Source organism: Lepidothrix coronata, unplaced genomic scaffold, assembly GCF_001604755.1.
Source record: "Lepidothrix coronata isolate B3197 unplaced genomic scaffold, Lepidothrix_coronata-1.0 Scaffold77, whole genome shotgun sequence".
Taxonomy (NCBI): Eukaryota; Metazoa; Chordata; class Aves; order Passeriformes; family Pipridae; genus Lepidothrix; species Lepidothrix coronata.
In genome coordinates this window covers 1,627,069-1,639,307 of record NW_016690257.1, presented here as the reverse complement: position 1 = coordinate 1,639,307, position 12,239 = coordinate 1,627,069, and the positions used below count along the sequence as shown (strand labels likewise).

Genomic DNA, 12,239 nt, shown 5'->3' with positions numbered 1-12,239 from the left:
GACAGAAAGCCCAAGAGCCATGTGGAGATGGAGGATTTCGACCAGAGGAGAGCTGCTGCCTCACCCTGTGACACCTCAGGAGAAGGGCTTGGCCTCTGTTTGCCTCAGCTGGGAAAGCTGGTGGGGAGGGACGTGCGGGTGCTGTGGCTGAGCTGGATGTTGCGTAACTGAGCTGGATGTTGTGTAGCTGAGCTGGATGTTGTGTAGCTGCTCGTGGGCAATTATGTCCAAAGTCACAGCAGTGATGCTAGAAAGCTCCAGGCATCTCCACCAGATTTTGCTGGCCATTAATCCAGCAGAAGGCTGCTAATGGCATCTGATCGCTTTCCTTTGCGCTACTGCTATTTAAGGCCACTCTGAAGGGCACAAACTCTTCCCTATTATACAATGCAAGACTCGGACAAAATAATAACCCTGGGCTGCAGAGAATGAGTTCTCAAAATGACAATAAACTAACAAGATGTGAACTTTATTTTTTAAGTCTCCAGCCACGGAACTGAAAAGGAATAAACTCTTGAAAAGCAATAAACTCTTGAAAAGCAAGGATCTCCGATGACAAATGAAATTTCATCTAGTTAGAGTGGATGAAGAATTCATCCACGACACTTCCACTACTAAAAGCCTTTAAAACAACACTCTGGTTATGAACCATACCCACTGCAAAGCTGTACTGCACTGCAGCTCCACCCAGCATCCCTGCACATGGAGAAGTGCACAACATCCACCAGGAAGTTCATAACATGCCAGTGTGCAGCAAAGATTTTCAATATGGGTCAGAGAGGGATGTGCTTGCTCAGGAAAAAGGGCATCCAGCACTGTTCCCTCACTTCATCCATGCACAAAGAGCTCCTGGAGCAAGTCCAGTGGAGCTTGACAGAGATTGGGAAGGGAGTGGAGCATCTCCCTGACAAGGAAAGGCTGAGGGAGCTGGGGCTCTTCAGCCTCAAGGGGACACACTGAGAGGAGACTTCATGTGTGTCAGTGCCTGCAGGGAGGGGCCAGAGGATGGACCAGGCTCTGCTCAGGGTGGGGGGTTCAGCAATGGGACAAGAGGAATGAGCAGAAACTGATGCCCAGGAATTTCCACCTGAACATGAAAAAGATCTTCTTTGCTGTGCAGTGACCAAGCACTGAACAGGCTACTCAGACAAGGTGTGGAGTTTCCCTCACCGGGAATAATCCAGAACCATCTGGACACAATCCTGTGCCACGTGCTCTGCAATGGCCCTCCTGGAGTAGGGGACCAGATGACTCACTGTGGTTCCTTCCAGCCTGAACCATTTGGGATTTCTGTGAAAGAGAGGACCAGACCCATCAGCCCCAGCTGGGCAAACTTTCAACACCTGAAGATGGTATCAAGCTTAAGAGTCTTCCCAGTTCTGGGGCGATAGCTTTTAGTGTGGCTATGCAATGGCCAGCCCGTTCTATGGCACATTATTGTGGTTTGTCCCTTCCAGAAAAGGTAAGACACATCAGTCACTGTCTGATTTGAAAAGGACTCACACAACAACCAGGAGCCACTGACTTTGACTATTGCTCAGATGTTGGTCTGATATGGGAGGGTAACAGACAAAGCTTTCTCAGAATCTGGAGAGTCATCTATCACAAGCAAAAACAGAGCCAAGCTATTGAGAGAGGCAAGGACTTTGCTTATCTTGACACCCAGGCAGCTCCTTCCAGCCCCGGGGAAAGAGGTCATCTGACTGAGAAAGGATGGTGAGCACCACCACACAGGTTAGTTAATAAGAGATGTTGCTTCACTGCAGATAAAGACAGTGATGTTGAAATTGTGTCACTCGGCATGTGACACTGCCTGCCTTCCTATCTGTCCCCAGGGTCTAATCTACAATCCCAGTATGATCCCTCCTGCCCTGCATAAGGAAAACTCCAGGGGAGAAGGTGTAAGAGGCTGGGAGGGTACTTGGAAATCAGAGGCACAAACTCAGTGACATGAACCAGCCAGACTGAAAAATCCCCCACCCTATGGAACCACTCCACTACAGGACAAGGTTAGGAACAACGGCTCAGCTCTGTCCAGATCTCCTAAAAACACACTGAAAACACATTTTAAATCACCTAAAAAATGGTGGGTTTTATACAGGCTAGTGAATATCTAGAGGGAAAACTAACCAGCTTGTATAGCGAGTCGAACACAATTTTTCATTTGGCTTGCAATCAAAAGAAGATGAAATTATGTACCAAATCCTACCTGCACAAGTACACGGGACAGCAGTGTAGTTGAGAGCAAAATTTGATTGGAAAAAAAAGGAGTGAACTGACCATTTCAATCCCTGCTGTAAGCATTCCTGATTAACGCCAGCTGATAGTTTTAGAATAGTAGGTCTGAGGATTAAAGTCTTATGTAGGCTGAAAACACTACGTCACATCTCTAAAATTACTTTTCTTAGTATCATTTAATACTCTGCATTCTCTTAGGATCAATTGTTAGGTCCTCATTCACTAATGGGTAACCACCTCAAATCTAGTTATTATTTAGGGTTACTCACTCGCTCTCAGTCTTCTGTAAGAGATTGTGCCTCCAACTGTGCTTCATCATATTTTTTCATTTGTACTCTTCAAATGCTACCGTAATGGTTTCCCTGGGAACCAATGGAACGTCCTACATGTAGATTAATGAGAACTACAAGCCCTGTTCTTGTTTTACACTGATAATTCTTAACGCAAAATAGTAATGCAAAGTCCATTCACTCAAATATTTTAACTGTAAATAACACAGTAGACTTTCAGACTACCATCTGACAAAAAAATTGCATTAAAAAAAATGTACTCAGCTCCTTAATTTCATGATCCCAATGTCCTCTCTTTACATGTTCAGCTTCCAAAGGTCAGGCACTAGCCTGCTTTACCTGTCTTTGCTCTGTTTACTGCAAATAGTAGAAACTACATTTTTTGGATGTCACATTTTACAGAAAGATTCTTTTAAAAAAGCTTATTACATTAGAAGTGGCAGACAAAATATCTGATTAACACTCAATCTTGATAGCATTAAAGACGTATTCTGTGGTTTTTTCTGAACTGAAGTTTTTAAAAAATTAAATACAGCTTCCTTTCTGGAAGAAAAGTGTCCTGGGCCTGCTCAGAACATGTGTGTGGTGCATAAAAAACCAGAATTTGTCTGATTGAATGTTAGCTCTCTTGGTGATAATCTGTAGAAAAGCTGTTCAGCAGACAACTGATATGACCAGCAGATGAAAAAGGGCACCTCCAAAGAAAGTTCCATTTCTTTTTCAGGTAGGTACTGAGGCAAATCAGCCCTTGGGTGTGCTCCTCTCTCCCCGCTGACTTCAGAAAGTGCTTAAATGACTAATTTAGATGTGACCAGCAGATCAAGGGAGGAGATTCTCCCCCTCTACTCTGCCCTAGTGAGACTACAACTAGAGTGCTGCATCCAGGTCTGGGATCCTCAGCACAAGGAAGATGTGGGGACCTGTTGTAGCAGGTCCAGAGGAGGCCATGGAGATGCTCCAAGAGCTGAAGCTCCTCTGCTGTGAAGGTAGGCTGGGAGAGATGGGGGTGTTCACATGGAGAAGGCTCCAGGGACACCTTATTGTGGCCTTCTAGTGCCTAAAGGGGGATTATAAAAAATATGGAGAGCAACTTTTTGCAAGGGCAGAGTGTGATCAGAAAAGGGGAAAGGTTTTAAACTAAAAGGGGAGAGATTTGGATCAGACATTAGGAGGAAATTCTATCTCAGTTTTGTTGTAAGGCAGCAAGAGCTGTCTTCTAATCATGGAATCACAGAATGGTTTTTATTGGAAGGGACCTTAAAGCTCATCTCATTTCACCCCCTGCCATGGGTAGGGACACCTTCCACTGTCCCAGATTGCTCCAAGCCCTGTCCAACCTGGCCTTGGGCACTTCCAGGGATGAGGCAGCCACAGCTTCTCTGGGCAACCTGTGCCAGCGACTCACCACCCTCACAGCCAATGATTTCTGCCTAATATCCCCACCTGCCATGGCCAGGGAAAATTTACTGAAGGTTGTAACTTCTGGACATTCTCCGTTCCTACATTCCACTGGGAGAAAGGTCTACCCTAAACTGTGGCAGTCTGCTCAGGGAAGTTCCAAGGAAATTCCACAGTTTCTCCTAGCAACCTCTTGTAATGTTGAATGAATGCTCCCACGAGTCCACTTAATAAATTTGCCTTGAAATTCTACAAAACTTAATTAATCTGTTTCAGGACAGATTTTCTTTTCTCTCTATCTATGTAATGCTGCCAAAAAATAATCAACAGTGAAAATCTCATATAAAAAAATAATTCAGTATGTGGCCCAGAAAATCCAGTGAGTTTTGAGGCCCAGGACCACAAGCAATTTGCTTTCAGCCCTAACTGAAGCCATTTTTTTCCTTTGTCAGATAAAGAAAAGTGCTGCAGATGGTATTCATTTACCTAACCAATAATACCTCTCATTTTGTTCTAAGCCTTAAGAGATATCAAAAGCTTAAATGAAAAGAAGCAGGAGCCATGCCACTTTTGCTGAGCTTGAACTGTTTTGCAAGGAACAACACTATTGGTTTTCTGGTGATTTTAATCCCAGGCCAGAAGCCACCAGAAGATGTGGATTGCTCCAACATACAACACAGCAATATTTTTTTTGATTCACCGTAACCAATACAAACTTCTTGAGAAACAGATCTACTGAGGTGTGAACTGGTATTTTTATTATTAGCTGTCTAAGTGTGAAGTGTATCAGTTTCAGCTGCAGGTCTAGAAAGGTGCCCATTGCTAAGAAATTCCACCAGCTGTTGTCTTATTTCCAAAATTTAGTTACCCATTGAACTTGAGGTTCTTGGTCCATATATGGTTACCTTTACATGAACAAGTACAAAGGCACTGAAACTGAATGATACTCACTTTTCAGAACAGAATGTTGCAAGCTTGAAATGTCATACATTGCATCATTTAATCAAGGATAGACAAAAGCCCCTTATTAGGACCCTGAAAGGTATTTCAGAATTGAAATACTAAAAGTAACTGTAAAATGAGCATGATTGAAATATAAGAAAGGTCTTTAACAGAGAAAATAGCAGTTAATAGTTAGGGAACTACTACAGAATATTGACTCCTTGCTGGGATCACATGGAAAATACAGTCCCTCCAACAAAGATGATCACATGCAATTTTTACTTGTAAAATCACTTGTAGGATATTGACAGGAGCAGCAAAACGGAACTGATAACTGAGCGCACAGTTCTCACACTGCCAGTAAAAGCAGGCCAGCAGCTATTTCCTTCTCAGATCTCAAGTTGGGATATATATATAACTGAGTTCACAAACTGGAACTGCTGATTGGCCCAGTCTTAGAGCTCCAAAAAGTGACGTTTTGCTAAAGCCACATGAGTAGCTAAGAATGCAAAAATGCTGGCTGTGGTTAAACTTGCCACAGAGAAGGGTTCTCTTCTAACTTAAAGGGCAAAGACAGTAGTGTGAGATTTCACTTCAGAGGTTGTACTTCCCCTCCTGTTCCTGAAAAAGGGAGGTGGAAGCTCCTCAGTGATTCTACATCCTCACTTGTAAGGCCAGAGAGACACAGTGAGATTTATTAGTGAGCTCTTTTTTTTTTTTTTTTACTAATTAAAGCTAATTTTCCTAACAGAGACTGTATTGACAGTTATGATCAATAACTTTAAATATTTTACTACGTGTCTTAATACCCAAACAGCAAGAATCACACTACTGAGAGTTTTGTAAGGCAAATGCATCCCAATTCTTTAGAGAATCATTGCAAAGTTAATAAATGAACACCAAGGGTTAGAACTGACGACGATGAGCAAAGGCAATAAAAAGTAATTTTCTCAGTCTATGACTCTGAGCCCCATTAGAGCAATTCACCTGTCCTGCATCACCTCCTCTGGCACCCTCTTTCCCAGAAATGAAGTATTGATTACATCTCCAGTCTGTCACTTTCTGTGACCTAGTAAGCCTCCCACATCCCAATTTAAAAAATAGTTTCCAAGTAAAAACTGGTCTGAAAAGGACATAGAGGTAAAATTACCAAACTGATGCTCAGAGAACTCAACTAAAAGGGATTCTAATTTAATCCTATACCAGTATTGTCTATAGCACCAAAGCTCTAGACAGGTAAGCTTGAGCTGTAAAAGCCACCTGGCAACTTTACTAGAGCTTAAGGTTGTCCCTTTCTTCATGCATGCCCCCCCCAGGTGTCATCCAGAGTATCCTATCTTCCCATTTTTCCAAGTTTTCTTTCCCATGCAAATCTTGGAGGTCTGAGTCTGCATGTACTCCATCATATCCAGCGTAGTCAGGGATAGATCTGCAGCTATCACACAACCTTTTAATGAAAATTCCCTGGATCTTGGGTAACTGATGTTATACAAATGCAAGTACTGGCTATTCCCATTTTCTCGCTTTTCTTGACAAGAGGACACTGCTCTTTTTCAATACTTCAGAAACATACTTGTGCCTGAAATATGAAGTGGACTCCTAAAAATAAGTTATAATTACAGTAAACATAATAACAGCCAAGAACAAAATCACTCTGCAAAGACAGAGATTCAGATTTGCAGGAAACCAACACTGGTGGTCAAAAACACCTGTAATCCTTAAACGCCTTTGTCCAAAATAGTTGCAGCCTTTCAAAACTATGATTCATTCACATATTGATATGCTTTAGAAATATTAGAGTCATTCTCAAAACAAGTGTAGGTGCTTCTGTACACTGATCTGAACCAAGCTTATTTGGGCCCTGTCCAAAATTTGGATCATCTTTGAGCAAAAAACTGAGTCGTTTGGTTACTGTTAATTTAAAATATTATGCCTAATGACTCCATCAAATCCCCCATTCTCATATACCTGTGGAAAATTCTTTTGAGAAGGGAGTTAAGTGCATAACCATCCTGGCCTCCTGCCAAACAGTGCTGACCACAGGACTGGTGTGTGGCTGGAAAGTTGTTTAGATCTTCAAAACATGGGTGCTGCATCATCCCTCTGGAGTGCAATTAATTCCAGCTACTGCAGCCTGTGTTTGTGATAGCTGTTTTTTGCCCATGAAATGAGCTGCATTTTCTCTGTTGGTGTTTGTCTGATCTGGTCTGTCTTTTTTTTTTTTTTTTTCTGGAATCTTGGCTTTTATCTGTTTTTTCTGTGATGCCTCAGCATCTCTTGAAAACCTGGCATGTAATTAGAGCGTGTAATGCCAGAGAGGTGCAGTGCTGCCATCAGCCTCCCCTGGATGTGATGGAAAAATTCATTATTGCTGCCTCTCAGCATACTGGTGGATAGTGGATACTAGATCCTAGATAAGAGATTTACTTGAAACCAGGAAACAAAACCCTAAATCTCTCTCTTCAAGGGCAGAGCCAGTGTCACAATTGTAGGGTCAGATGCCAAGAGAGAGGTTTCTTTTTCTCCCATTTCCACCCACACACAGGATGATGTGCCCTGTTATTTTAGTTTGAGGAGGTCCTGTGTGACCTGCAGCCTCAGCAAACGCCCTGATCACTCATCCCTAAAAGCTCATGCTCGTACTCGAATGAATGTTCGTTTGATTAACTCGGCAGCATCTGCACAATGCTCAGATACCATTTAGGTAGCACAGGAGAAAACACCCTCCAACCCCACAGAAGTCAAGTTGAGGCAAATCATCTCTGAGTCAGATTTAATAGGACTTAATTTGACTTCTGATTTGTTTACACTTCATCACACAGTCAGTTTCCACTATGATCCCTCTTTATATCCTGCTTCTGCAATCTCACACCATTCTCTTAACATAGGAAAATACAATCAGAACTATTTAAATACTCCAAGATTTTTTGGCGACTTTGTTCCCTGCAGGTGTTAACAGCTTGCTAACAGACCTAAAGGAAGCGATCTAAAGTAAACATGAAGTTCAGCAGCTAATTGCAGGAGATCTTTATCTTTCAATTCCCCCCTCCCGTGAAACGCATGCATCTTACGGATGTGACATACCTGTCTCTGAACTCTCTTTTTTTTCCCTTACAAATGTACTTCGAAAAGAAAAATCACCAATTGAAAACTAATTCTTTTGTGTTTGGAGTTGATTCACAGTTTTTAACAAGGCTTTTAGATTAGCGTAGATCACCAGATTCCCTGTAAAGCCTTGCACGAGTGAACAGAAACGTGCTGAGGAGAGAACAGCACACACCATCTGCAAGGAATCCAGCCAGACCAGGAGAGCAGCAGCAACCAGACGTTGTGCACTCCAATTGCCCCTTATTTTACTGTGATTGCTTATTTACCTTCTACAAATGCTGAGGCTGCCCTCCTATTCTGGCAGACCGCCCCTTTCTCCCAGTTTCTCCTCCACTGCCACTCATGGACTCCTGCTTCTCTCGCTCTTTGGATCGTGGGCTGTCCCCCTCTTTCACCTCCCCGAAGCATCCAGATCCAGCCTTCACCTCTGCATCACAGGCAGCTTCCACCAATGCTGGGTTTCAGTTTCCTCCTGATGTCAAGCTTCAGCCCAGCCCACGGCTCTTGCATCATGAGCCGGAAAACCCTCCTATGCTCCAGACTTTTGTGAGGGATTTTTGCAGGGAAGCAGCAGTTTTGTTCACCCTGTAATTTATGCCCAACTTCTTTTGCAGCTTTGCTTTCTTATGTGACAAGAAACAGCTGTTTGTGTTGGGGGAAGCCTTTTTCTTGAGCTAAATCCATGCCTTTTCTGGAAACAGATCTTTCAGTTGCTCCAGTGGCACTGAAATCCCCCGAAGTCAATAAAACTTCTCTAAGGAATGTTTTTACCATCAAGCTTTATTTTCAAATCTGCAAGAAACATTGAAACGGTCTTTAGAGGGGCTTATTTATCTTAAAATATGAACATGATTCTAAATCTTAAATCCTAAATCGATGCAACTTTTTATAGGTATGAGTGCTGAAATGCAAAAAAAAAAAAAGAAAAAAGGGAGCAGGAGACTTATTACTGGCATAGTGTTTAGTTAAATGCTGAATCTACAGGGTAATCCTGCAAACTGGCTCAAGAGTAACTTGACTCAATCACTGTCCTGTTGGGGCCACTCACGTTGAGTACAGTGGTAACACAAAGCAGCTTCAAATTTGCAGAATCTGGGGTATCATCTTAATATCTGAGTGAGGCCAGGACTGCCTGCTACTGTCTGTTTAACACACAGCACAAAGCAGCTTTCTGCTCCTGCTAAAAGCCTCCGGGTAGATCTCCAGTGAGACTGAACAATAACAGCAGATTGCTGATGACTTCTGGAGCAGCATTCCTGCCTTATCAACTCGCCATCAAATTTTACACCGCAAATCACATCTGAAGTTTTAAAGCTGGGTAAATGTGCGAGCTTGATTAGGGACACTCATATAGAAAAGAAGTTACAAGAAGCTGCATTGCAGGACTTCTCCATTTCTGGTACAATTCTGTAGCAGATCTCTGTAATTCTCTCATAACTTAGGAGTTTACTTGACATTCCCACTTAAAAAGTGCTTTCCCCAAGCTCTGAACAACTCACTCTGTTTAAAATAAACCAGCACTAAATCTAGAGTTTAACTCAGTGAAATTAATGACTTTACCACGTTCCAACTTTCCCATCGGCAGTCTAGAACTCCCAAACCAGATATATTTTCAGGATTCCCTAGGATAAATGGGGATAGGAGGGATAAAATATTTCTCTGCCACTCAAGTATGCCTCTGATGGAGAAGTGTTGGTGGTCATAAGTAGCTCCCAGCACCTTAGTCCTCACAATACACTCAGAGTCCTACAGTTTATGGGAATGTTGCTCAAAACCTCTCATGAAAGAGCTGGCTTTTTATCAGAATTGTTGAATGTTTTGTGAATTATTTTTTTTAAATCGGAATTGTGAATGTTTGCTATATATGTTTCTCCCTGTGCTTTTATTTTTTTACAGTGCTCCCACTCACAGAAATATGACTTCACTCTTGATTTACCACCATCACCAGACAACAGTGGGCTGGCAGGAGATGGACAGAAAGGATTATAAGCTCCTCAGGGTGACATTTCTGCATTTTTTTCAGAATTTTGTTTCATCCCACGGAAGAGGCAGTGGAAAGAAAGAGTTGACAATGCTTTCATCCGATCCTAAGGATCAAGCAGAAACGGTAAGTTCAGACTAAGCATCTCAGCAGTGGCTTTTCACAGAGAGTTGTATCTCAGGGAAACAAAGCAGATCAAAAGGCATTGACGTTAAAAATGTTTCAAAAGTGCATGCACACTGAAGAGATCTGGTGCGTAAGAGGAGTGACAAGATGAGGTCCTACTGCTATTGTTATCGACACAGCAGTGTCCACTGACACCTCTAGAAAACCTTGCTACCTTCTTTTGGTCTGGTTGTGGAGCAGTACCCTGACCACAGAGGAAAAGCATTAAAACACAAAATACAATAAAATTAAGATCTCAGCACATGGGCACTGCTAATAGAGCACACACTTGCTGTCAAAGCAAGATGATGCTGCCATTTTGCTGCTAATGTCACAAATGACATTCCCATAAATGTTGCCAACTCTGCTCTGCTCAACATTTGCGAAGTAAGAGCGAGTTTTTTTGTGAGGAACACAGCAATGACACTGATGAAACCCAAATCCTTCAGTCAGTATATGCAGGTGTCAACAAGGGCCCTGCAGCAGGGCAGATAAACAAAGGAATGGATGCTCCACGTGCCACTAACGAGAGGTGGATGCCCACAAGTCACTGCTGGGAAGCACAACTCGGATTCCACTTTATAACAGAATCTGCAATATTTATTTAGCATTCACTTTGCATGAGTTTGTTCCCATTACTTTGCATTTTCATCTTCCAGGGACAACAGGTATGAAGGAGATTAGGTGAGAAAAGCAAAGGAAGAAGAGAGATGGAAGCACAGCTAGTTTTCAGAAGTGTAGTCAGCAGTTCAGTATTCCAGCCCTGTCACTTACAGCTGTACTACAGCCACGCTGCAAAGCTGGCCTTGATTACAGCCTTGCCCAAATACACATTCACAGCTTGCTTTCAGCCATGCTGGCAGACACATCTTCAGGTTGCAAACACCCCTGTTTGGATACCACAATGCAGAAATGCAGTGTAGACATGCTTTCAGTGCAGGGAACCTTGTGAATGGTCGGTTTTTCTGCAAGGGAATTTGTGCAGATAAAAATCACAGAGGTCAAAAGCCTAATAGGATTTTTAAAATGGACTGGACAATGCAAATACCCACAGTTATGATAGAGATATGATCTCTAGAGATAACAATCATATATTTTAGGAGACATAAAACCCTTCTCCAGCTTTGGAATAGAAGCCAGCCATGAAACTGCTTATGATCACAGATGAACTTCCCTGCACAGGTTTCTTATTTCAAAACTGCCAAGTGCCCAAGATTTATGCCTTTTTCCTCGGAAGCCACAAGCAACAGCCTCACTCAGAAACTGCACTGTATGCTGAAATAAGATACTGAAACAAATATAACCTCTCCTGCTTTTTTTCTATAATCTCTGATTTCACACCTATCCGAAGCATTTCATTGCATTCTGCAGAAATTAAGGCCCTGGAGATGTGAAGCTCACAGTGCAGTCCTAGACATGCATGGCCAAGCACAGGAGACCAGGATGACAGGAACTCAGGTTTTGCTAACACTTCTGTGGCATCATGCCCCGAAGAGTGTGCTAAGAAACTTAAACAATAAACAATAAATCCTGAAATGCAATACTTTCCATGCAATCACCTCCAAGCTCAGGAAGGAAGTCCTGAGACCAAGCCAGCTGCACGTCTGCATTGTTGCAGGGGAACAAAAATTGGCTGAGGACCACCTCTGTTTTTCTTTGAAGCTGCCAGTGCTTCAAGATAGGGAGAGATTCCCCTGCCTGGCATTTCGGGGTCCTAAGGTTTCCATAAAGGCTGTTGAAATCCAAGCCTCTTCAACACTATAAAAGTGGTTCAAACAATGAGTGAGAAAATTTTTCATACCTCTTCTCTCTTTCTTGTGAGATTTTTTTCTGAAGTGGCACCTGTTTAGAAAACAGAGGAGCACTTTATTCCTAGGCACAAACAGAACAGTTAAATATATATTAGAACAGTCATGTTTGCCAGAGAAGACAAGAGAAGGAAAATTCACAGTCAGAGCTGGAATGTTATTGTACCATATGCTTTCCCACAGCCAAGCACAACAGGGTCCCTGCACAGTCCTTGCCTTACTGCACCCTGTTGTATTTCCACCTGGAAAGACATATGGCAGTGCCTAGGACAGAAAATGTTCCTTTTTCTTTTTCTTTTTAATTTTCTT

General features: G+C 42.5%; 1 protein-coding gene across 2 annotated transcripts in view; it reads right to left on the bottom strand.

The window, feature by feature from the left end:
• Positions 1-8,414, bottom strand: part of ST8SIA5 (ST8 alpha-N-acetyl-neuraminide alpha-2,8-sialyltransferase 5) — a 69,300-nt gene extending 60,886 nt beyond the window's left edge. For both annotated transcript variants that reach the window (XM_017819819.1, XM_017819822.1), the window contains exon 1: positions 8,243-8,414. The gene's annotated coding sequence lies outside the window, so the exon portion shown is untranslated. The remainder of the gene's footprint in view (positions 1-8,242) is intronic.
• Positions 8,415-12,239: the final 3,825 nt, after the last annotated feature.